At 45.7% G+C, this 22,393-nt stretch overlaps 19 non-coding genes across 19 annotated transcripts; all 19 read left to right on the top strand.

The window, feature by feature from the left end:
• The first annotated feature begins 61 nt into the window (after positions 1-61).
• TRNAL-UAG (transfer RNA leucine (anticodon UAG)) lies at positions 62-143 on the top strand. Its single transcript has one exon. It is a non-coding gene; the product is annotated as a tRNA-Leu (tRNA).
• A 793-nt stretch (positions 144-936) lies between these two features.
• TRNAL-UAG (transfer RNA leucine (anticodon UAG)) lies at positions 937-1,018 on the top strand. The gene has a single exon. It is a non-coding gene; the product is annotated as a tRNA-Leu (tRNA).
• A 425-nt stretch (positions 1,019-1,443) lies between these two features.
• TRNAL-AAG (transfer RNA leucine (anticodon AAG)) lies at positions 1,444-1,525 on the top strand. Its single transcript has one exon. It is a non-coding gene; the product is annotated as a tRNA-Leu (tRNA).
• A 425-nt stretch (positions 1,526-1,950) lies between these two features.
• TRNAL-UAG (transfer RNA leucine (anticodon UAG)) lies at positions 1,951-2,032 on the top strand. Its single transcript has one exon. It is a non-coding gene; the product is annotated as a tRNA-Leu (tRNA).
• Positions 2,033-3,480: 1,448 nt separating this feature from the next.
• On the top strand, positions 3,481-3,562 carry TRNAL-AAG (transfer RNA leucine (anticodon AAG)). The gene has a single exon. It is a non-coding gene; the product is annotated as a tRNA-Leu (tRNA).
• Positions 3,563-4,963: 1,401 nt separating this feature from the next.
• TRNAL-UAG (transfer RNA leucine (anticodon UAG)) lies at positions 4,964-5,045 on the top strand. The gene has a single exon. It is a non-coding gene; the product is annotated as a tRNA-Leu (tRNA).
• A 2,610-nt stretch (positions 5,046-7,655) lies between these two features.
• On the top strand, positions 7,656-7,737 carry TRNAL-UAG (transfer RNA leucine (anticodon UAG)). Its single transcript has one exon. It is a non-coding gene; the product is annotated as a tRNA-Leu (tRNA).
• Positions 7,738-9,001: 1,264 nt separating this feature from the next.
• On the top strand, positions 9,002-9,083 carry TRNAL-UAG (transfer RNA leucine (anticodon UAG)). Its single transcript has one exon. It is a non-coding gene; the product is annotated as a tRNA-Leu (tRNA).
• A 1,264-nt stretch (positions 9,084-10,347) lies between these two features.
• On the top strand, positions 10,348-10,429 carry TRNAL-UAG (transfer RNA leucine (anticodon UAG)). The gene has a single exon. It is a non-coding gene; the product is annotated as a tRNA-Leu (tRNA).
• A 1,616-nt stretch (positions 10,430-12,045) lies between these two features.
• On the top strand, positions 12,046-12,127 carry TRNAL-UAG (transfer RNA leucine (anticodon UAG)). The gene has a single exon. It is a non-coding gene; the product is annotated as a tRNA-Leu (tRNA).
• Positions 12,128-12,899: 772 nt separating this feature from the next.
• Positions 12,900-12,981, top strand: TRNAL-UAG (transfer RNA leucine (anticodon UAG)). The gene has a single exon. It is a non-coding gene; the product is annotated as a tRNA-Leu (tRNA).
• Positions 12,982-13,904: 923 nt separating this feature from the next.
• On the top strand, positions 13,905-13,986 carry TRNAL-AAG (transfer RNA leucine (anticodon AAG)). The gene has a single exon. It is a non-coding gene; the product is annotated as a tRNA-Leu (tRNA).
• A 794-nt stretch (positions 13,987-14,780) lies between these two features.
• TRNAL-UAG (transfer RNA leucine (anticodon UAG)) lies at positions 14,781-14,862 on the top strand. Its single transcript has one exon. It is a non-coding gene; the product is annotated as a tRNA-Leu (tRNA).
• A 940-nt stretch (positions 14,863-15,802) lies between these two features.
• Positions 15,803-15,884, top strand: TRNAL-AAG (transfer RNA leucine (anticodon AAG)). Its single transcript has one exon. It is a non-coding gene; the product is annotated as a tRNA-Leu (tRNA).
• A 425-nt stretch (positions 15,885-16,309) lies between these two features.
• TRNAL-UAG (transfer RNA leucine (anticodon UAG)) lies at positions 16,310-16,391 on the top strand. The gene has a single exon. It is a non-coding gene; the product is annotated as a tRNA-Leu (tRNA).
• A 794-nt stretch (positions 16,392-17,185) lies between these two features.
• On the top strand, positions 17,186-17,267 carry TRNAL-UAG (transfer RNA leucine (anticodon UAG)). The gene has a single exon. It is a non-coding gene; the product is annotated as a tRNA-Leu (tRNA).
• Positions 17,268-18,200: 933 nt separating this feature from the next.
• TRNAL-AAG (transfer RNA leucine (anticodon AAG)) lies at positions 18,201-18,282 on the top strand. The gene has a single exon. It is a non-coding gene; the product is annotated as a tRNA-Leu (tRNA).
• Positions 18,283-18,708: 426 nt separating this feature from the next.
• On the top strand, positions 18,709-18,790 carry TRNAL-UAG (transfer RNA leucine (anticodon UAG)). Its single transcript has one exon. It is a non-coding gene; the product is annotated as a tRNA-Leu (tRNA).
• A 778-nt stretch (positions 18,791-19,568) lies between these two features.
• On the top strand, positions 19,569-19,650 carry TRNAL-UAG (transfer RNA leucine (anticodon UAG)). Its single transcript has one exon. It is a non-coding gene; the product is annotated as a tRNA-Leu (tRNA).
• The last annotated feature ends 2,743 nt before the right edge of the window (positions 19,651-22,393 follow it).

The raw sequence follows: 22,393 nt of genomic DNA, 5'->3' as shown, positions 1-22,393 counted from the left end.
TACAACTCTTCCTTTGGTGAGTAAACCCCCTTGGAGAGTGGTACACCATCCGCCGTCACTCGGTAGCATGGCCGAGCGGTCTAAGGCGCTGGATTTAGGCTCCAGTCTCTCTGGAGGCGTGGGTTCGAATCCCACTGCTGCCATGTTTTCTTAACGTAGACAAGTGTGCTTAGAAATACTTGTTTGTTCATTAGCTCTTTGTTAGTAACTACTTGTCACCTTGCATTCTGTCAGCCTGGAAAACAAGCAGTAGCAAGTCTCTTATCTTGCAAAGTGTTGCAGAAAGATACTTTTAAGCCTACTTGAAGTTATTCTACATTATCAAGTTCTAACCCCAGTCAGCTTCTGCTGCAGGAAGAGCTTGGTTGGCCCAGGCGTAGGTTCAAATCCCACCACTGCCATGCGTGCGCCAAACTTTTAATTGGTAGCCTGGCAGAACGGTCTAAGGTGATGGATTTAGGCTCCAGTCTCTCTGGAGGCGTGGGTTCGAATCCCACCGCTGCCATGTTTTCTTAACGTAGACAAATGTGCTTAGAAATACTTGTTTGTTCATTAGCTCTTTGTTAATAACTACTTGTCACTTTGCATTCTGTCAGCCTGGGAAACAAGCAGTAGCAAGACTCTTATCTTGCAAAGTGTTGCAGAAAGATACTTTTAAGCCTACTTGAAGTTATTCTACATTATCAAGCTCTAACCCCAGTCAGCTTCTGCTGCAGGAAGAGCTTGGTTGGCCCAGTTTAATGTATGGCAAAATCTGTTATTTCTTCAAAGTCCCCTCACCCATTCAATCTTGCATTACTCAGGGCCAGCTTTGTCCTTCCTGCTGGTGAAAGGGTCCACTTCATGATGAATAGTGAAGTGAGGGAGTTGAAACTACAACTCTTCCTTTGGTGAGTAAACCCCTTTGGAGAGTTGTCCCCTCCTCCACTGTCACTCGGTAGCGTGGCCGAGCGGTCTAAGGCGCTGGATTTAGGCTCCAATCTCTATGGAGGCGTGGGTTCAAACCCCACCGCTGCCATGTTTTATTAACGTAGACAAGTGTGCTTAGAAATACTTGTTTGTTCATTAGCTCTTTGTTAATAACTACTTGTCACTTTGCATTCTGTCAGCCTGGGAAACAAGCAGTAGCAAGACTCTTATCTTGCAAAGTGTTGCAGAAAGATACTTTTAAGCCTACTTGAAGTTATTCTACATTATCAAGCTCTAACCCCAGTCAGCTTCTGCTGCAGGAAGAGCTTGGTTGGCCCAGTATAGCAAAATCAGTGTTATTTCTTCAAAGTCCCCTCACCCATTCAATCTTGCATTACTCAGGGCCAGCTTTGTCCTTCCTGCTGGTGAAAGGGTCCACTTCATGATGAATAGTGAAGTGAGGGAGTTGAAACTACAACTCTTCCTTTGGTGAGTAAACCCCCTTGGAGAGTGGTACACCCTCTACTGTCACTTGGTAGCGTGACCGAGCGGTCTAAGGCGCTTGATTAAGGCTCCAGTCTCTTCGGAGGCGTGGGTTCAAATCCCACCGCTACCATGTTTTCTTAACGTAGACAAGTGTGCTTAGAAATACTTGTTTGTTCATAAACTCTTTGTTAATAACTACTTGTCACCTTGCATTCTGTCAGCCTGGAAAACAAGCAGTAGCAAGTCTCTTATCTTGCAAAGTGTTGCAGAAAGATACTTTTAAGCCTACTTGAAGTTATTCTACATTATCAAGCTCTAACCCCAGTCAGCTTCTGCTGCAGGAAGAGCTTGGTTGGCCCAGTATAGCAAAATCAGTGTTATTTCTTCAAAGTCCCCTCACCCATTCAATCTTGCATTACTCAGGGCCAGCTTTGTCCTTCCTGCTGGTGAAAGGGTCCACTTCATGATGAATAGTGAAGTGAGGGAGTTGAAACTACAACTCTTCCTTTGGTGAGTAAACCCCCTTGGAGAGTGGTACCCCCTCCACTGTCACTTGGTAGCGTGGCCGAGCGGTCTAAGGCGCTGGATTTAGGCTCCAGTCTCTTTGGAGGCGTGGGTTCAAATCCCACCGCTGCCATGTTTTCTTAACGTAGACAAGTGTGCTTAGAAATGCTTGTTTGTTCATTAGCTCTTTGTTAGTAACTACTTGTCACCTTGCATTCTGTCAGCCTGGAAAACAAGCAGTAGCAAGTCTCTTATCTTGCAAAGTGTTGCAGAAAGATACTTTTAAGCCTACTTGAAGTTATTCTACATTATCAAGCTCTAACCCCAGTCAGCTTCTGCTGCAGGAAGAGCTTGGTTGGCCCAGTATAGCAAAATCAGTGTTATTTCTTCAAAGTCCCCTCACCCATTCAATCTTGCATTACTCAGGGCCAGCTTTGTCCTTCCTGCTGGTGAAAGGGTCCACTTCATGATGAATAGTGAAGTGAGGGAGTTGAAACTACAACTCTTCCTTTGGTGAGTAAACCCCCTTGGAGAGTGGTACCCCCTCCACTGTCACTTGGTAGCGTGGCTGAGCGGTCTAAGGCGCTGGATTTAGGCTCCAGTCTCTTTGGAGGCTTGGGTTCAAATCCCACCGCTGCCATGTTTTCTTAACGTAGACAAGTGTGCTTAGAAATACTTGTTTGTTCATTAGCTCTTTGTTAGTAACTACTTGTCACCTTGCATTCTGTCAGCCTGGGAAACAAGCAGTAGCAAGTCTCTTATCTTGCAAAGTGTTGCAGAAAGATACTTTTAAGCCTACTTGAAGTTATTCTACATTATCAAGCTCTAACCCCAGTCAGCTTCTGCTGCAGGAAGAGCTTGGTTGGCCCAGTATAGCAAAATCAGTGTTATTTCTTCAAAGTCCCCTCACCCATTCAATCTTGCATTACTCAGGGCCAGCTTTGTCCTTCCTGCTGGTGAAAGGGTCCACTTCATGATGAATAGTGAAGTGAAGGGAGTTGAAACTACAACTCTTCCTTTGGTGAGTAAACCCCCTTGGAGAGTGGTACACTCTTTACTTTATCTTGGTAGCGTGACTGAGCGGTCTAAGGCGCTTGCTTAAGGCTCTAATCTTTTCGGAGGCATGGGTTCAAATCCCACCCCTGCCATGTTTTCTTAACGTAGACAAGTGTGCTTAGAAATATTTGTTTGTTCATTAGCTCTTTGTTAATAACTACTTGTCACCTTGCATTCTGTCAGCCTGGGAAACAAGCAGTAGCAAGTCTCTTATCTTGCAAAGTGTTGCAGAAAGATACTTTTAAGCCTACTTGAAGTTATTCTACATTATCAAGCTCTAACCCCAGTCAGCTTCTGCTGCAGGAAGAGCTTGGTTGGCCCAGTTTAATGTATAGCAAAATCAGTGTTATTTCTTCAAAGTCCCCTCACCCATTCAATCTTGCATTACTCAGGGCCAGCTTTGTCCTTCCTGCTGGTGAAAGGGTCCACTTCATGATGAATAGTGAAGTGAAGGGAGTTGAAACTACAACTCTTCCTTTGATGCGTAAACCCCCTTGGAGAGTAGTACACCACTAGCCGTCACTCGGTAGCGTGGCCGAGCGGTCTAAGGCGCTGGATTAAGGCTCCAGTCTCTTCGGAGGCGTGGGTTCAAATCCCACCGCTGCCATGTTTTCTTAACGTAGACAAGTGTGCTTAGAAATACTTGTTTGTTCATTAGCTCTTTGTTAGTAACTACTTGTCACCTTGCATTCTGTCAGCCTGGAAAACAAGCAGTAGCAAGTCTCTTATCTTGCAAAGTGTTGCAGAAAGATACTTTTAAGCCTACTTGAAGTTATTCTACATTATCAAGCTCTAACCCCAGTCAGCTTCTGCTGCAGGAAGAGCTTGGTTGGCCCAGTATAGCAAAATCAGTGTTATTTCTTCAAAGTCCCCTCACCCATTCAATCTTGCATTACTCAGGGCCAGCTTTGTCCTTCCTGCTGGTGAAAGGGTCCACTTCATGATGAATAGTGAAGTGAAGGGAGTTGAAACTACAACTCTTCCTTTGGTGAGTAAACCCCCTTGGAGAGTGGTACACTCTTTACTTTATCTTGGTAGCGTGACTGAGCGGTCTAAGGCGCTTGCTTAAGGCTCTAATCTTTTCGGAGGCGTGGGTTCAAATCCCACCCCTGCCATGTTTTCTTAACGTAGACAAGTGTGCTTAGAAATATTTGTTTGTTCATTAGCTCTTTGTTAATAACTACTTGTCACCTTGCATTCTGTCAGCCTGGGAAACAAGCAGTAGCAAGTCTCTTATCTTGCAAAGTGTTGCAGAAAGATACTTTTAAGCCTACTTGAAGTTATTCTACATTATCAAGCTCTAACCCCAGTCAGCTTCTGCTGCAGGAAGAGCTTGGTTGGCCCAGTTTAATGTATAGCAAAATCAGTGTTATTTCTTCAAAGTCCCCTCACCCATTCAATCTTGCATTACTCAGGGCCAGCTTTGTCCTTCCTGCTGGTGAAAGGGTCCACTTCATGATGAATAGTGAAGTGAAGGGAGTTGAAACTACAACTCTTCCTTTGATGCGTAAACCCCCTTGGAGAGTGGTACACCACTAGCAGTCACTTGGTAGCGTGGCTCCAGTCTCTTCGAAGGCGTGGGTTCAAATCCCACCGCTGCCATGTTTTCTTAACGTAGACAAGTGTGCTTAGAAATACTTGTTTGTTCATTAGCTCTTTGTTAGTAACTACTTGTCACCTTGCATTCTGTCAGCCTGGAAAACAGTAGCAAGTCTCTTATCTTGCAAAGTGTTGCAGAAAGATACTTTTAAGCCTACTTGAAGTTATTCTACATTATCAAGCTCTAACCCCAGTCAGCTTCTGCTGCAGGAAGAGCTTGGTTGGCCCAGTATAGCAAAATCAGTCCCCTCACCCATTCAATCTTGCATTACTCAGGGCTAGCTTTGTCCTTCCTGCTGGTGAAAGGGTCCACTTCATGATGAATAGTGAAGTGAAGGGAGTTGAAACTACAACTCTTCCTTTGGTGAGTAAACCCCCTTGGAGAGTGGTACACCATCCGCCGTCACTCGGTAGCATGGCCGAGCGGTCTAAGGCGCTGGATTTAGGCTCCAGTCTCTCTGGAGGCGTGGGTTCGAATCCCACTGCTGCCATGTTTTCTTAACGTAGACAAGTGTGCTTAGAAATACTTGTTTGTTCATTAGCTCTTTGTTAGTAACTACTTGTCACCTTGCATTCTGTCAGCCTGGAAAACAAGCAGTAGCAAGTCTCTTATCTTGCAAAGTGTTGCAGAAAGATACTTTTAAGCCTACTTGAAGTTATTCTACATTATCAAGTTCTAACCCCAGTCAGCTTCTGCTGCAGGAAGAGCTTGGTTGGCCCAGGCGTAGGTTCAAATCCCACCACTGCCATGCGTGCGCCAAACTTTTAATTGGTAGCCTGGCAGAACGGTCTAAGGTGATGGATTTAGGCTCCAGTCTCTCTGGAGGCGTGGGTTCGAATCCCACCGCTGCCATGTTTTCTTAACGTAGACAAATGTGCTTAGAAATACTTGTTTGTTCATTAGCTCTTTGTTAATAACTACTTGTCACCTTGCATTCTGTCAGCCTGGGAAACAAGCAGTAGCAAGACTCTTATCTTGCAAAGTGTTGCAGAAAGATACTTTTAAGCCTACTTGAAGTTATTCTACATTATCAAGCTCTAACCCCAGTCAGCTTCTGCTGCAGGAAGAGCTTGGTTGGCCCAGTATAGCAAAATCAGTCCCCTCACCCATTCAATCTTGCATTACTCAGGGCCAGCTTTGTCCTTCCTGCTGGTGAAAGGGTCCACTTCATGATGAATAGTGAAGTGAAGGGAGTTGAAACTACAACTCTTCCTTTGGTGAGTAAACCCCCTTGGAGAGTGGTACACCTCCTGCCGTCAATCGGTAGCTTGGCCGAGTGGTCTAAGGCGCTGGGTTTAGGCTCCAGTCTCTCTGGAGGCGTGGGTTCAAATCCCACCACTGCCAACTTTTCTTAACGTAGACAAGTGTGCTTAGAAATACTTGTTTGTTCATTAGCACTTTGTTAATAACTACTTGTCACCTTGCATTCTGTCAGCCTGGGAAACAAGCAGTAACAAGTCTCTTATCTTGCAAAGTGTTGCAGAAAGATACTTTTAAGCCTACTTGAAGTTATTCTACATTATCAAGCTCTAACCCCAGTCAGCTTCTGCTGCAGGAAGAGCTTGGTTGGCCCAGTATAGCAAAATCAGTCCCCTCACCCATTCAATCTTGCATTACTCAGGGCCAGCTTTGTCCTTCCTGCTGGTGAAAGGGTCCACTTCATGATGAATAGTGAAGTGAAGGGAGTTGAAACTACAACTCTTCCTTTGGTGAGTAAACCCCCTTGGAGAGTGGTACACCGTCCGCCGTCACTCGGTAGCGTGGCCGAGCGGTCTAAGGCGCTGGATTTAGGCTCAAGTCTCTCTGGAGACGTGGGTTCAAATCCCACCGCTGCCATGTTTTCTTATGGTAGACAAGTGTGCTAAGAAATACTTGTTTGTTCATTAGCTCTTTGTTTGTAACTACTTGTCAGCTTGCATTCTGTCAGCCTGGGAAACAAGCAGTAGCAAGTCTCTTATCTTGCAAAGTGTTGCAGAAAGATACTTTTAAGCCTACTTGAAGTTATTCTACATTATCAAGCTCTAACCCCAGTCAGCTTCTGCTGCAGGAAGAGCTTGGTTGGCCCAGGCGTGGGTTCAAATCCCACCACTGCCATGCATGCGCTAAACCTTTAATTGGTAGCCTGGCCGAGCGGTCTAAGGCGCTGGATTTAGGCTCCAGTCTCTCTGGAGGCATGGGTTCAAGTCCCACTGCTGCCATGTTTTCTTAACGTAGACAAGTGTGCTTAGAAATACTTGTTTGTTCATTAGCTGTTTGTTAATAACTACTTGTCACCTTGCATTCTGTCAGCCTGGGAAACAAGCAGTAGCAAGTCTCTTATCTTGCAAAGTGTTGCAGAAAGATACTTTTAAGCCTACTTGAAGTTATTCTACATTAACAAGCTCTAACCCCAGTCAGCTTCTGCTGCAGGAAGAGCTTGGTTGGCCCAGTATAGCAAAATCAGTCCCCTCACCCATTCAATCTTGCATTACTCAGGGCCAGCTTTGTCCTTCCTGCTGGTGAAAGGGTCCACTTCATGATGAATAGTGAAGTGAAGGGAGTTGAAACTACAACTCTTCCTTTGGTGAGTAAACCCCCTTGGAGAGTGGTACACCTCCCGCCGTCACTCGGTAGCTTGGCCGAGCGGTCTAAGGCGCTGGGTTTAGGCTCCAGTCTCTCTGGAGGCGTGTGTTCGAATCCCACCACTGCCTTCTTTTCTTAACGTAGACAAGTGTGCTTAGAAATACTTGTTTGTTCATTAGCTCTTTGTTAATAACTACTTGTCACCTTGCATTCTGTCAGCCTGGGAAACAAGCAGTAGCAAGTCTCTTATCTTGCAAAGTGTTGCAGAAAGATACTTTTAAGCCTACTTGAAGTTATTCTACATTATCAAGCTCTAACCCCAGTCAGCTTCTGCTGCAGGAAGAGCTTGGTTGGCCCAGTATAGCAAAATCAGTCCCCTCACCCATTCAATCTTGCATTACTCAGGGCCAGCTTTGTCCTTCCTGCTGGTGAAAGGGTCCACTTCATGATGAATAGTGAAGTGAAGGGAGTTGAAACTACAACTCTTCCTTTGGTGAGTAAACCCCCTTGGAGAGTGGTACACAGTCCACCGTCACTCGGTAGCGTGGCCGAGCGTTCTAAGGCGCTGGATTTAGGCTCCAGTCTCTCTGGAGGCGTGGGTTCAAATCCCACCGCTGCCATGTTTTCTTAACGTAGACAAGTGTGCTTAGAAATACTTGTTTGTTCATTAGCTCTTTGTTTGTAACTACTTGTCAGCTTGCATTCTGTCAGCCTGGGAAACAAGCAGTAGCAAGTCTCTTATCTTGCAAAGTGTTGCAGAAAGATACTTTTAAGCCTACTTGAAGTTATTCTACATTATCAAGCTCTAACCCCAGTCAGCTTCTGCTGCAGGAAGAGCTTGGTTGGCCCAGGCGTGGGTTCAAATCCCACCACTGCCATGCGTGCTCCAAGCTTTCAATTGGTAGCCTGGCAGAGCGGTCTAAGGCGCTGGATTTAGGCTCCAGTCTCTCTGGAGGCATGGGTTCAAATCCCACTGCTGCCGTGTTTTCTTAACATAGACAAGTGTGCTTAGAAATACTTGTTTGTTCATTAGCTGTTTGTTAATAACTACTTGTCACCTTGCATTCTGTCAGCCTGGGAAACAAGCAGTAGCAAGTCTCTTATCTTGCAAAGTGTTGCAGAAAGATACTTTTAAGCCTACTTGAAGTTATTCTACATTAACAAGCTCTAACCCCAGTCAGCTTCTGCTGCAGGAAGAGCTTGGTTGGCCCAGTATAGCAAAATCAGTCCCCTCACCCATTCAATCTTGCATTACTCAGGGACAGCTTTGTCCTTCCTGCTGGTGAAAGGGTCCACTTCATGATGAATAGTGAAGTGAAGGGAGTTGAAACTACAACTCTTCCTTTGGTGAGTAAACCCCCTTGGAGAGTGGTACACCTCCCGCCGTCACTCGGTAGCTTGGCCGAGCGGTCTAAGGCGCTGGGTTTAGGCTCCAGTCTCTCTGGAGGCGTGGGTTCGAATCCCACCACTGCCTTCTTTTCTTAACGTAGACAAGTGTGCTTAGAAATACTTGTTTGTTCATTAGCTCTTTGTTAATAACTACTTGTCACCTTGCATTCTGTCAGCCTGGGAAACAAGCAGTAGCAAGTCTCTTATCTTGCAAAGTGTTGCAGAAAGATTCTTTTAAGCCTACTTGAAGTTATTCTACATTATCAAGCTCTAACCCCAGTCAGCTTCTGCTGCAGGAAGAGCTTGGTTGGCCCAGTATAGCAAAATCAGTCCCCTCACCCATTCAATCTTGCATTACTCAGGGCCAGCTTTGTCCTTCCTGCTGGTGAAAGGGTCCACTTCATGATGAATAGTGAAGTGAAGGGAGTTGAAACTACAACTCTTCCTTTGGTGAGTAAACCCCCTTGGAGAGTGGTACACAGTCCACCGTCACTCGGTAGCGTGGCCGAGCGTTCTAAGGCGCTGGATTTAGGCTCCAGTCTCTCTGGAGGCGTGGGTTCAAATCCCACCGCTGCCATGTTTTCTTAACGTAGACAAGTGTGCTTAGAAATACTTGTTTGTTCATTAGCTCTTTGTTTGTAACTACTTGTCAGCTTGCATTCTGTCAGCCTGGGAAACAAGCAGTAGCAAGTCTCTTATCTTGCAAAGTGTTGCAGAAAGATACTTTTAAGCCTACTTGAAGTTATTCTACATTATCAAGCTCTAACCCCAGTCAGCTTGTGCTGCAGGAAGAGCTTGGTTGGCCCAGGCGTGGGTTCAAATCCCACCACTGCCATGCATGCGCTAAACTTTCAATTGGTAGCCTGGCAGAGCGGTCTAAGGCGCTGGATTTAGGCTCCAGTCTCTCTGGAGGCATGGGTTCAAATCCCACTGCTGCCGTGTTTTCTTAACGTAGACAAGTGTGCTTAGAAATACTTGTTTGTTCATTAGCTGTTTGTTAATAACTACTTGTCACCTTGCATTCTGTCAGCCTGGGAAACAAGCAGTAGCAAGTCTCTTATCTTGCAAAGTGTTGCAGAAAGATACTTTTAAGCCTACTTGAAGTTATTCTACATTAACAAGCTCTAACCCCAGTCAGCTTCTGCTGCAGGAAGAGCTTGGTTGGCCCAGTATAGCAAAATCAGTCCCCTCACCCATTCAATCTTGCATTACTCAGGGACAGCTTTGTCCTTCCTGCTGGTGAAAGGGTCCACTTCATGATGAATAGTGAAGTGAAGGGAGTTGAAACTACAACTCTTCCTTTGGTGAGTAAACCCCCTTGGAGAGTGGTACACCTCCCGCCGTCACTCGGTAGCTTGGCCGAGCGGTCTAAGGCGCTGGGTTTAGGCTCCAGTCTCTCTGGAGGCGTGGGTTCGAATCCCACCACTGCCTTCTTTTCTTAACGTAGACAAGTGTGCTTAGAAATACTTGTTTGTTCATTAGCTCTTTGTTAATAACTACTTGTCACCTTGCATTCTGTCAGCCTGGGAAACAAGCAGTAGCAAGTCTCTTATCTTGCAAAGTGTTGCAGAAAGATTCTTTTAAGCCTACTTGAAGTTATTCTACATTATCAAGCTCTAACCCCAGTCAGCTTCTGCTGCAGGAAGAGCTTGGTTGGCCCAGTATAGCAAAATCAGTCCCCTCACCCATTCAATCTTGCATTACTCAGGGCCAGCTTTGTCCTTCCTGCTGGTGAAAGGGTCCACTTCATGATGAATAGTGAAGTGAAGGGAGTTGAAACTACAACTCTTCCTTTGGTGAGTAAACCCCCTTGGAGAGTGGTACACAGTCCACCGTCACTCGGTAGCGTGGCCGAGCGTTCTAAGGCGCTGGATTTAGGCTCCAGTCTCTCTGGAGGCGTGGGTTCAAATCCCACCGCTGCCATGTTTTCTTAACGTAGACAAGTGTGCTTAGAAATACTTGTTTGTTCATTAGCTCTTTGTTTGTAACTACTTGTCAGCTTGCATTCTGTCAGCCTGGGAAACAAGCAGTAGCAAGTCTCTTATCTTGCAAAGTGTTGCAGAAAGATACTTTTAAGCCTACTTGAAGTTATTCTACATTATCAAGCTCTAACCCCAGTCAGCTTGTGCTGCAGGAAGAGCTTGGTTGGCCCAGGCGTGGGTTCAAATCCCACCACTGCCATGCATGCGCTAAACTTTTAATTGGTAGCCTGGCCGAGCGGTCTAAGGCGCTGGATTTAGGCTCCAGTTTCTCTGGAGGCGTGGGTTCGAATCCCACCGCTGCCATGTTTTCTTAACGTAGACAAGTGTGCTTAGAAATACTTGTTTGTTCATTAGCTCTTTGTTAGTAACTACTTGTCAACTTGCATTCTGTCAGCCTGGGAAACAAGCAGTAGCACGTCTCTTATCTTGCAAAGTGTTGCAGAAAGATACTTTTAAGCCTACTTGAAGTTATTCTACATTATCAAGCTCTAACCCCAGTCAGCTTCTGCTGCAGGAAGAGCTTGGTTGGCCCAGTATAGCAAAATCAGTCCCCTCACCCATTCAGTCTTGCATTACTCAGGGCCAGCTTTGCCCTTCCTGCTGGTGAAAGGGTCCACTTCATGATGAATAGTGAAGTGAAGGGAGTTGAAACTACAACTCTTCCTTTGGTGAGTAAACCCCCTTGGAGAGTGGTACACCGTCCACCGTCACTCGATAGCGTGGCCGAGCGGTCTAAGGCGCTGGATTTAGGCTCCAGTCTCTCTGGAGGCGTGGGTTCAAACCCCACATCTGCCATGTTTTCTTAACGTAGACAAGTGTGCTTAGAAATACTTGTTTGTTCATTAGCTCTTTGTTAGTAACTACTTGTCAACTTGCATTCTGTCAGCCTGGGAAACAAGCCGTAGCAAGTCTCTTGTGTTGCAGAAAGATACTTTTAAGCCTACTTGAAGTTATTCTACATTATCAAGCTCTAAGCCCAGTCAGCTTTTGCTGCAGGAAGAGCTTGGTTGGCCCAGGCGTGGGTTCAAATCCCACCACTGCCATGCGTGCGCTAAACTTTTAATTGGTAGCCTGGCCGAGCGGTCTAAGGTGCTGGATTTAGGCTCCAGTCTCTGCGGAGGCGTGGGTTCAAATCCCACCGCTGCCATGTTTTCTTAACGTAGACAAGTGTGCTTAGAAATACTTGTTTGTTCATTAGCTCTTTGTTAGTAACTACTTGTCAGCTTGCTTTCTGTCAGCCTGGGAAACAAGCAGTAGCAAGACTCTTATCTTGCAAAGTGTTGCAGAAAGATACTTTTAAGCCTACTTGAAGTTATTCTATATTATCAAGCTCTAACCCCAGTCAGCTTCTGCTGCAGGAAGAGCTTGGTTGGCTCAGTATAGCAAAATCAGTCCCCTCACCCATTCAATCTTGCATTACTCAGGGCCAGCTTTGTCCTTCCTGCTGGTGAAAGGGTCCACTTCATGATGAATAGTTAAGTGAAGGGAGTTGAAACTACAACTCTTCCTTTGGTGAGTAAACCCCCTTGGAGAGTGGTACACCGTACCCCGTCACTCGGTAGCGTGGCCGAGCGGTCTAAGGCGCTGGATTTAGGCTCCAGTCTCTCTGGAGGCGTGGGCTCAAATCCCACCGCTGCCATGTTTTCTTAACGTAGACAAGTGTGCTTAGAAATACTTGTTTGTTCATTAGCTCTTTGTTTGTAACTACTTGTCAGGTTGCATTCTGTCAGCCTGGGAAACAAGCAGTAGCAAGTCTCTTATCTTGCAAAGTGTTGCAGAAAGATACTTTTAAGCCTACTTGAAGTTATTCTACATTATCAAGCTCTAACCCCAGTCAGCTTCTGCTGCAGGAAGAGCTTGGTTGGCCCAGGCGTGGGTTCAAATCCCACCACTGCCATGCGTGCGCCAAACTTTCAATTGGTAGCCTGGCAGAGCGGTCTAAGGCGCTGGATTTAGGCTCCAGTCTCTCTGGAGGCGTGGGTTCAAATCCCACCGCTGCCATGTTTTCTTAACGTAGACAAGTGTGCTTAGAAATACTTGTTTGTTCATTAGCTCTTTGTTAATAACTACTTGTCACCTTGCATTCTGTCAGCCTGGGAAACAAGCAGTAGCAAGTCTCTTATCTTGCAAAGTGTTGCAGAAAGATACTTTTAAGCCTACTTGAAGTTATTCTACATTAACAAGCTCTAACCCCAGTCAGCTTCTGCTGCAGGAAGAGCTTGTTTGGCCCAGTATAGCAAAATCAGTCCCCTCACCCATTCAATCTTGCATTACTCAGGGCCAGCTTTGTCCTTCCTGCTGGTGAAAGGGTCCACTTCATGATGAATAGTGAAGTGAAGGGAGTTGAAACTACAACTCTTCCTTTGGTGAGTAAACCCCCTTGGAGAGTGGTACACAGTCCACCGTCACTCGGTAGCGTGGCCGAGCGGTCTAAGGCGCTGGATTTAGGCTCCAGTCTCTCTGGAGGCGTGGGTTCAAATCCCACCGCTGCCATGTTTTCTTAACGTAGACAAGTGTGCTTAGAAATACTTGTTTGTTCATTAGCTCTTTGTTTGTAACTACTTGTCAGCTTGCATTCTGTCAGCCTGGGAAACAAGCAGTAGCAAGTCTCTTATCTTGCAAAGTGTTGCAGAAAGATACTTTTAAGCCTACTTGAAGTTATTCTACATTATCAAGCTCTAACCCCAGTCAGCTTCTGCTGCAGGAAGAGCTTGGTTGGCCCAGTATAGCAAAATCAGTGTTATTTCTTCAAAGTCCCCTCACCCATTCAATCTTGCATTACTCAGGGCCAGCTTTGTCCTTCCTGCTGGTGAAAGGGTCCACTTCATGATGAATAGTGAAGTGAGGGAGTTGAAACTACAACTCTTCCTTTGGTGAGTAAACCCCCTTGGAGAGTGGTACACCCTCTACTGTCACTTGGTAGCGTGACCGAGCGGTCTAAGGCGCTTGCTTAAGGCTCCAGTCTTTTCGGAGGCGTGGGTTCTTAACGTAGACAAGTGTGCTTAGAAATACTTGTTTGTTCATTAGCTCTTTGTTAATAACTACTTGTCACCTTGCATTCTGTCAGCCTGGGAAACAAGCAGTAGCAAGTCTCTTATCTTGCAAAGTGTTGCAGAAAGATACTTTTAAGCCTACTTGAAGTTATTCTACATTATCAAGCTCTAACCCCAGTCAGCTTCTGCTGCAGGAAGAGCTTGGTTGGCCCAGTTTAATGTATAGCAAAATCAGTGTTATTTCTTCAAAGTCCCCTCACCCATTCAATCTTGCATTACTCAGGGCCAGCTTTGTCCTTCCTGCTGGTGAAAGGGTCCACTTCATGATGAATAGTGAATAGTGAAGTGAAGGGAGTTGAAACTACAACTCTTCCTTTGATGCGTAAACCCCCTTGGAGAGTGGTACACCACTAGCCGTCACTCGGTAGCGTGGCCGAGCGGTCTAAGGCGCTGGATTAAGGCTCCAGTCTCTTCGGAGGCGTGGGTTCAAATCCCACCGCTGCCATGTTTTCTTAACGTAGACAAGTGTGCTTAGAAATACTTGTTTGTTCATTAGCTCTTTGTTAGTAACTACTTGTCACGTTGCATTCTGTCAGCCTGGGAAACAAGCAGTAGCAAGTCTCTTATCTTGCAAAGTGTTGCAGAAAGATACTTTTAAGCCTACTTGAAGTTATTCTACATTATCAAGCTCTAACCCCAGTCAGCTTCTGCTGCAGGAAGAGCTTGGTTGGCCCAGGCGTAGGTTCAAATCCCACCACTGCCATGCGTGCGCTAAACTTTTAATTGGTAGCCTGGCAGAGTGGTCTAAGGTGATGGATTTAGGCTCCAGTCTCTCTGGAGACGTGGGTTCAAATCCCACCGCTGCCATGTTTTCTTAACATAGACAAATGTGCTTAGAAATACTTGTTTGTTCATTAGCTCTTTGTTAATAACTACTTGTCACTTTGCATTCTGTCAGCCTGGGAAACAAGCAGTAGCAAGACTCTTATCTTGCAAAGTGTTGCAGAAAGATACTTTTAAGCCTACTTGAAGTTATTCTACATTATCAAGCTCTAACCCCAGTCAGCTTCTGCTGCAGGAAGAGCTTGGTTGGCCCAGTTTAATGTATGGCAAAATCTGTGTTATTTCTTCAAAGTCCCCTCACCCATTCAATCTTGCATTACTCAGGGCCAGCTTTGTCCTTCCTGCTGGTGAAAGGGTCCACTTCATGATGAATAGTGAAGTGAGGGAGTTGAAACTACAACTCTTCCTTTGGTGAGTAAACCCCTTTGGAGAGTTGTCCCCCCTCCACTGTCACTCGGTAGCGTGGCCGAGCGGTCTAAGGCGCTGGATTTAGGCTCCAGTCTCTATGGAGGCGTGGGTTCAAACCCCACCGCTGCCATGTTTTATTAACGTAGACAAGTGTGCTTAGAAATACTTGTTTGTTCATTAGCTCTTTGTTAATAACTACTTGTCACTTTGCATTCTGTCAGCCTGGGAAACAAGCAGTAGCAAGACTCTTATCTTGCAAAGTGTTGCAGAAAGATACTTTTAAGCCTACTTGAAGTTATTCTACATTATCAAGCTCTAACCCCAGTCAGCTTCTGCTGCAGGAAGAGCTTGGTTGGCCCAGTATAGCAAAATCAGTGTTATTTCTTCAAAGTCCCCTCACCCATTCAATCTTGCATTACTCAGGGCCAGCTTTGTCCTTCCTGCTGGTGAAAGGGTCCACTTCATGATGAATAGTGAAGTGAGGGAGTTGAAACTACAACTCTTCCTTTGGTGAGTAAACCCCCTTGGAGAGTGGTACACCCTCTACTGTCACTTGGTAGCGTGACCGAGCGGTCTAAGGCGCTTGATTAAGGCTCCAGTCTCTTCGGAGGCGTGGGTTCAAATCCCACCGCTGCCATGTTTTCTTAACGTAGACAAGTGTGCTTAGAAATACTTGTTTGTTCATTAACTCTTTGTTAATAACTACTTGTCACCTTGCATTCTGTCAGCCTGGGAAACAAGCAGTAGCAAGTCTCTTATCTTGCAAAGTGTTGCAGAAAGATACTTTTAAGCCTACTTGAAGTTATTCTACATTATCAAGCTCTAACCCCAGTCAGCTTCTGCTGCAGGAAGAGCTTGGTTGGCCCAGTTTAATGTATAGCAAAATCAGTGTTATTTCTTCAAAGTCCCCTCACCCATTCAATCTTGCATTACTCAGGGCCAGCTTTGTCCTTCCTGCTGGTGAAAGGGTCCACTTCATGATGAATAGTGAAGTGAAGGGAGTTGAAACTACAACTCTTCCTTTGATGCGTAAACCCCCTTGGAGAGTGGTACACCACTAGCCGTCACTCGGTAGCGTGGCCGAGCGGTCTAAGGCGCTGGATTAAGGCTCCAGTCTCTTCGGAGGCGTGGGTTCAAATCCCACCGCTGCCATGTTTTCTTAACGTAGACAAGTGTGCTTAGAAATACTTGTTTGTTCATTAGCTCTTTGTTAGTAACTACTTGTCACCTTGCATTCTGTCAGCCTGGAAAACAAGCAGTAGCAAGTCTCTTATCTTGCAAAGTGTTGCAGAAAGATACTTTTAAGCCTACTTGAAGTTATTCTACATTATCAAGCTCTAACCCCAGTCAGCTTCTGCTGCAGGAAGAGCTTGGTTGGCCCAGTATAGCAAAATCAGTGTTATTTCTTCAAAGTCCCCTCACCCATTCAATCTTGCATTACTCAGGGCCAGCTTTGTCCTTCCTGCTGGTGAAAGGGTCCACTTCATGATGAATAGTGAAGTGAGGGAGTTGAAACTACAACTCTTCCTTTGGTGAGTAAACCCCCTTGGAGAGTGGTACCCCCTCCACTGTCACTTGGTAGCGTGGCCGAGCGGTCTAAGGCGCTGGATTTAGGCTCCAGTCTCTTTGGAGGCGTGGGTTCAAATCCCACCGCTGCCATGCTTTCTTAACGTAGACAAGTGTGCTTAGAAATACTTGTTTGTTCATTAGCTCTTTGTTAGTAACTACTTGTCACCTTGCATTCTGTCAGCCTGGGAAACAAGCAGTAGCAAGTCTCTTATCTTGCAAAGTGTTGCAGAAAGATACTTTTAAGCCTACTTGAAGTTATTCTACATTATCAAGCTCTAACCCCAGTCAGCTTCTGCTGCAGGAAGAGCTTGGTTGGCCCAGGCGTAGGTTCAAATCCCACCACTGCCATGCGTGCGCTAAACTTTTAATTGGTAGCCTGGCAGAGTGGTCTAAGGTGATGGATTTAGGCTCCAGTCTCTCTGGAGACGTGGGTTCAAATCCCACCGCTGCCATGTTTTCTTAACATAGACAAATGTGCTTAGAAATACTTGTTTGTTCATTAGCTCTTTGTTAATAACTACTTGTCACTTTGCATTCTGTCAGCCTGGGAAACAAGCAGTAGCAAGACTCTTATCTTGCAAAGTGTTGCAGAAAGATACTTTTAAGCCTACTTGAAGTTATTCTACATTATCAAGCTCTAACCCCAGTCAGCTTCTGCTGCAGGAAGAGCTTGGTTGGCCCAGTTTAATGTATGGCAAAATCTGTGTTATTTCTTCAAAGTCCCCTCACCCATTCAATCTTGCATTACTCAGGGCCAGCTTTGTCCTTCCTGCTGGTGAAAGGGTCCACTTCATGATGAATAGTGAAGTGAGGGAGTTGAAATTACAACTCTTCCTTTGGTGAGTAAACCCCTTTGGAGAGTGGTACCCCCTCCACTGTCACTTGGTAGCGTGGCCGAGCGGTCTAAGGCGCTGGATTTAGGCTCCAGTCTCTATGGAGGCGTGGGTTCAAACCCCACCGCTGCTATGTTTTATTAACGTAGACAAGTGTGCTTAGAAATACTTGTTTGTTCATTAGCTCTTTGTTAATAACTACTTGTCACTTTGCATTCTGTCAGCCTGGGAAACAAGCAGTAGCAAGACTCTTATCTTGCAAAGTGTTGCAGAAAGATACTTTTAAGCCTACTTGAAGTTATTCTACATTATCAAGCTCTAACCCCAGTCAGCTTCTGCTGCAGGAAGAGCTTGGTTGGCCCAGTATAGCAAAATCAGTGTTATTTCTTCAAAGTCCCCTCACCCATTCAATCTTGCATTACTCAGGGCCAGCTTTGTCCTTCCTGCTGGTGAAAGGGTCCACTTCATGATGAATAGTGAAGTGAGGGAGTTGAAACTACAACTCTTCCTTTGGTGAGTAAACCCCCTTGGAGAGTGGTATACCCACTACTGTCACTTGGTAGCGTGACCGAGCGGTCTAAGGCGCTTGATTAAGGCTCCAGTCTCTTCGGAGGCGTGGGTTCAAATCCCACCGCTGCCATGTTTTCTTAACGTAGACAAGTGTGCTTAGAAATACTTGTTTGTTCATTAACTCTTTGTTAATAACTACTTGTCACCTTGCATTCTGTCAGCCTGGGAAACAAGCAGTAGCAAGTCTCTTATCTTCCAAAGTGTTGCAGAAAGATACTTTTAAGCCTACTTGAAGTTATTCTACATTATCAAGCTCTAACCCCAGTCAGCTTCTGCTGCAGGAAGAGCTTGGTTGGCCCAGTATAGCAAAATCAGTGTTATTTCTTCAAAGTCCCCTCACCCATTCAATCTTGCATTACTCAGGGCCAGCTTTGTCCTTCCTGCTGGTGAAAGGGTCCACTTCATGATGAATAGTGAAGTGAAGGGAGTTGAAACTACAACTCTTCCTTTGATGCGTAAACCCCCTTGGAGAGTAGTACACCACTAGCCGTCACTCGGTAGCGTGGCCGAGCGGTCTAAGGCGCTGGATTAAGGCTCCAGTCTCTTCGGAGGCGTGGGTTCAAATCCCACCGCTGCCATGTTTTCTTAACGTAGACAAGTGTGCTTAGAAATACTTGTTTGTTCATTAGCTCTTTGTTAGTAACTACTTGTCACCTTGCATTCTGTCAGCCTGGAAAACAAGCAGTAGCAAGTCTCTTATCTTGCAAAGTGTTGCAGAAAGATACTTTTAAGCCTACTTGAAGTTATTCTACATTATCAAGCTCTAACCCCAGTCAGCTTCTGCTGCAGGAAGAGCTTGGTTGGCCCAGTATAGCAAAATCAGTGTTATTTCTTCAAAGTCCCCTCACCCATTCAATCTTGCATTACTCAGGGCCAGCTTTGTCCTTCCTGCTGGTGAAAGGGTCCACTTCATGATGAATAGTGAAGTGAAGGGAGTTGAAACTACAACTCTTCCTTTGGTGAGTAAACCCCCTTGGAGAGTGGTACACCCTCCGCCGTCACTTGGTAGCGTAGCCGAGTGGTTTAAGGCGCTGGGTTTAGGCTCCAGTCTCTTCGGAGGCGTGGGTTCAAATCCCACCGCTGCCATGTTTTCTTAACGTAGACAAGTGTGCTTGTTTGTTCATTAGCTCTTTGTTAGTAACTACTTGTCACCTTGCATTCTGTCAGCCTGGAAAACAAGCAGTAGCAAGTCTCTTATCTTGCAAAGTGTTGCAGAAAGATACTTTTAAGCCTACTTGAAGTTATTCTACATTATCAAGCTCTAACCCCAGTCAGCTTCTGCTGCAGGAAGAGCTTGGTTGGCCCAGGCGTAGGTTCAAATCCCACCACTGCCATGCGTGCGCCAAACTTTTAATTGGTAGCCTGGCAGAACGGTCTAAGGTGATGGATTTAGGCTCCAGTCTCTCTGGAGGCGTGGGTTCGAATCCCACCGCTGCCATGTTTTCTTAACGTAGACAAATGTGCTTAGAAATACTTGTTTGTTCATTAGCTCTTTGTTAATAACTACTTGTCACTTTGCATTCTGTCAGCCTGGGAAACAAGCAGTAGCAAGACTCTTATCTTGCAAAGTGTTGCAGAAAGATACTTTTAAGCCTACTTGAAGTTATTCTACATTATCAAGCTCTAACCCCAGTCAGCTTCTGCTGCAGGAAGAGCTTGGTTGGCCCAGTATAGCAAAATCAGTGTTATTTCTTCAAAGTCCCCTCACCCATTCAATCTTGCATTACTCAGGGCCAGCTTTGTCCTTCCTGCTGGTGAAAGGGTCCACTTCATGATGAATAGTGAAGTGAAGGGAGTTGAAACTACAACTCTTCCTTTGGTGAGTAAACCCCCTTGGAGAGTGGTACACCCTCCGCCGTCACTTGGTAGCGTAGCCGAGTGGTTTAAGGCGCTGGGTTTAGGTTCCAGTCTCTTCGGAGGCGTGGGTTCAAATCCCACCGCTGCCATGTTTTCTTAACGTAGACAAGTGTGCTTGTTTGTTCATTAGCTCTTTGTTAGTAACTACTTGTCACCTTGCATTCTGTCAGCCTGGAAAACAAGCAGTAGCAAGTCTCTTATCTTGCAAAGTGTTGCAGAAAGATACTTTTAAGCCTACTTGAAGTTATTCTACATTATCAAGCTCTAACCCCAGTCAGCGTCTGCTGCAGGAAGAGCTTGGCTGGCCCAGTATAGCAAAATCAGTGTTATTTCTTCAAAGTCCCCTCACCCATTCAATCTTGCATTACTCAGGGCCAGCTTTGTCCTTCCTGCTGGTGAAAGGGTCCACTTCATGATGAATAGTGAAGTGAAGGGAGTTGAAACTACAACTCTTCCTTTGGTGAGTAAACCCCCTTGGAGAGTGGTACACTCTTTACTTTATCTTGGTAGCGTGACTGAGCGGTCTAAGGCGCTTGCTTAAGGCTCTAATCTTTTCGGAGGCGTGGGTTCGAATCCCACCGCTGCCATGTTTTCTTAACGTAGACAAATGTGCTTAGAAATACTTGTTTGTTCATTAGCTCTTTGTTAATAACTACTTGTCACTTTGCATTCTGTCAGCCTGGGAAACAAGCAGTAGCAAGACTCTTATCTTGCAAAGTGTTGCAGAAAGATACTTTTAAGCCTACTTGAAGTTATTCTACATTATCAAGCTCTAACCCCAGTCAGCTTCTGCTGCAGGAAGAGCTTGGTTGGCCCAGTATAGCAAAATCAGTCCCCTCACCCATTCAATCTTGCATTACTCAGGGCCAGCTTTGTCCTTCCTGCTGGTGAAAGGGTCCACTTCATGATGAATAGTGAAGTGAAGGGAGTTGAAACTACAACTCTTCCTTTGGTGAGTAAACCCCCTTGGAGAGTGGTACACCTCCCGCCGTCAATCGGTAGCTTGGCCGAGCGGTCTAAGGCGCTGGGTTTAGGCTCCAGTCTCTCTGGAGGCGTGGGTTCAAATCCCACCACTGCCAACTTTTCTTAACGTAGACAAGTGTGCTTAGAAATACTTGTTTGTTCATTAGCACTTTGTTAATAACTACTTGTCACCTTGCATTCTGTCAGCCTGGGAAACAAGCAGTAACAAGTCTCTTATCTTGCAAAGTGTTGCAGAAAGATACTTTTAAGCCTACTTGAAGTTATTCTACATTATCAAGCTCTAACCCCAGTCAGCTTCTGCTGCAGGAAGAGCTTGGTTGGCCCAGTATAGCAAAATCAGTCCCCTCACCCATTCAATCTTGCATTACTCAGGGCCAGCTTTGTCCTTCCTGCTGGTGAAAGGGTCCACTTCATGATGAATAGTGAAGTGAAGGGAGTTGAAACTACAACTCTTCCTTTGGTGAGTAAACCCCCTTGGAGAGTGGTACACCGTCCACCGTCACTCGGTAGCGTGGCCGAGCGGTCTAAGGCGCTGGATTTAGGCTCAAGTCTCTCTGGAGACATGGGTTCAAATCCCACCGCTGCCATGTTTTCTTATGGTAGACAAGTGTGCTAAGAAATACTTGTTTGTTCATTAGCTCTTTGTTTGTAACTACTTGTCAGCTTGCATTCTGTCAGCCTGGGAAACAAGCAGTAGCAAGTCTCTTATCTTGCAAAGTGTTGCAGAAAGATACTTTTAAGCCTACTTGAAGTTATTCTACATTATCAAGCTCTAACCCCAGTCAGCTTCTGCTGCAGGAAGAGCTTGGTTGGCCCAGGCGTGGGTTCAAATCCCACCACTGCCATGCATGCGCTAAACCTTTAATTGGTAGCCTGGCCGAGCGGTCTAAGGCGCTGGATTTAGGCTACAGTCTCTCTGGAGGCATGGGTTCAAGTCCCACTGCTGCTATGTTTTCTTAACGTAGACAAGTGTGCTTAGAAATACTTGTTTGTTCATTAGCTGTTTGTTAATAACTACTTGTCACCTTGCATTCTGTCAGCCTGGGAAACAAGCAGTAGCAAGTCTCTTATCTTGCAAAGTGTTGCAGAAAGATACTTTTAAGCCTACTTGAAGTTATTCTACATTAACAAGCTCTAACCCCAGTCAGCTTCTGCTGCAGGAAGAGCTTGGTTGGCCCAGTATAGCAAAATCAGTCCCCTCACCCATTCAATCTTGCATTACTCAGGGCCAGCTTTGTCCTTCCTGCTGGTGAAAGGGTCCACTTCATGATGAATAGTGAAGTGAAGGGAGTTGAAACTACAACTCTTCCTTTGGTGAGTAAACCCCCTTGGAGAGTGGTACACCTCCCGCCGTCACTCGGTAGCTTGGCCGAGCGGTCTAAGGCGCTGGGTTTAGGCTCCAGTCTCTCTGGAGGCGTGGGTTCGAATCCCACCACTGCCTTCTTTTCTTAACGTAGACAAGTGTGCTTAGAAATACTTGTTTGTTCATTAGCTCTTTGTTAATAACTACTTGTCACCTTGCATTCTGTCAGCCTGGGAAACAAGCAGTAGCAAGTCTCTTATCTTGCAAAGTGTTGCAGAAAGATACTTTTAAGCCTACTTGAAGTTATTCTACATTATCAAGCTCTAACCCCAGTCAGCTTCTGCTGCAGGAAGAGCTTGGTTGGCCCAGTATAGCAAAATCAGTCCCCTCACCCATTCAATCTTGCATTACTCAGGGCCAGCTTTGTCCTTCCTGCTGGTGAAAGGGTCCACTTCATGATGAATAGTGAAGTGAAGGGAGTTGAAACTACAACTCTTCCATTGGTGAGTAAACCCCCTTGGAGAGTGGTACACAGTCCACCGTCA

The sequence above is a fragment of the Sceloporus occidentalis genome, unplaced genomic scaffold, assembly GCF_023333645.1.
Source record: "Sceloporus occidentalis isolate IW3139 unplaced genomic scaffold, rSceOcc1.0.p SCAF_28, whole genome shotgun sequence".
Classification (NCBI taxonomy): domain Eukaryota; kingdom Metazoa; phylum Chordata; class Lepidosauria; order Squamata; family Phrynosomatidae; genus Sceloporus; species Sceloporus occidentalis.
Note: the sequence above shows the minus strand (reverse complement) of the source record. Positions and strands in the feature narration are given on the sequence as shown.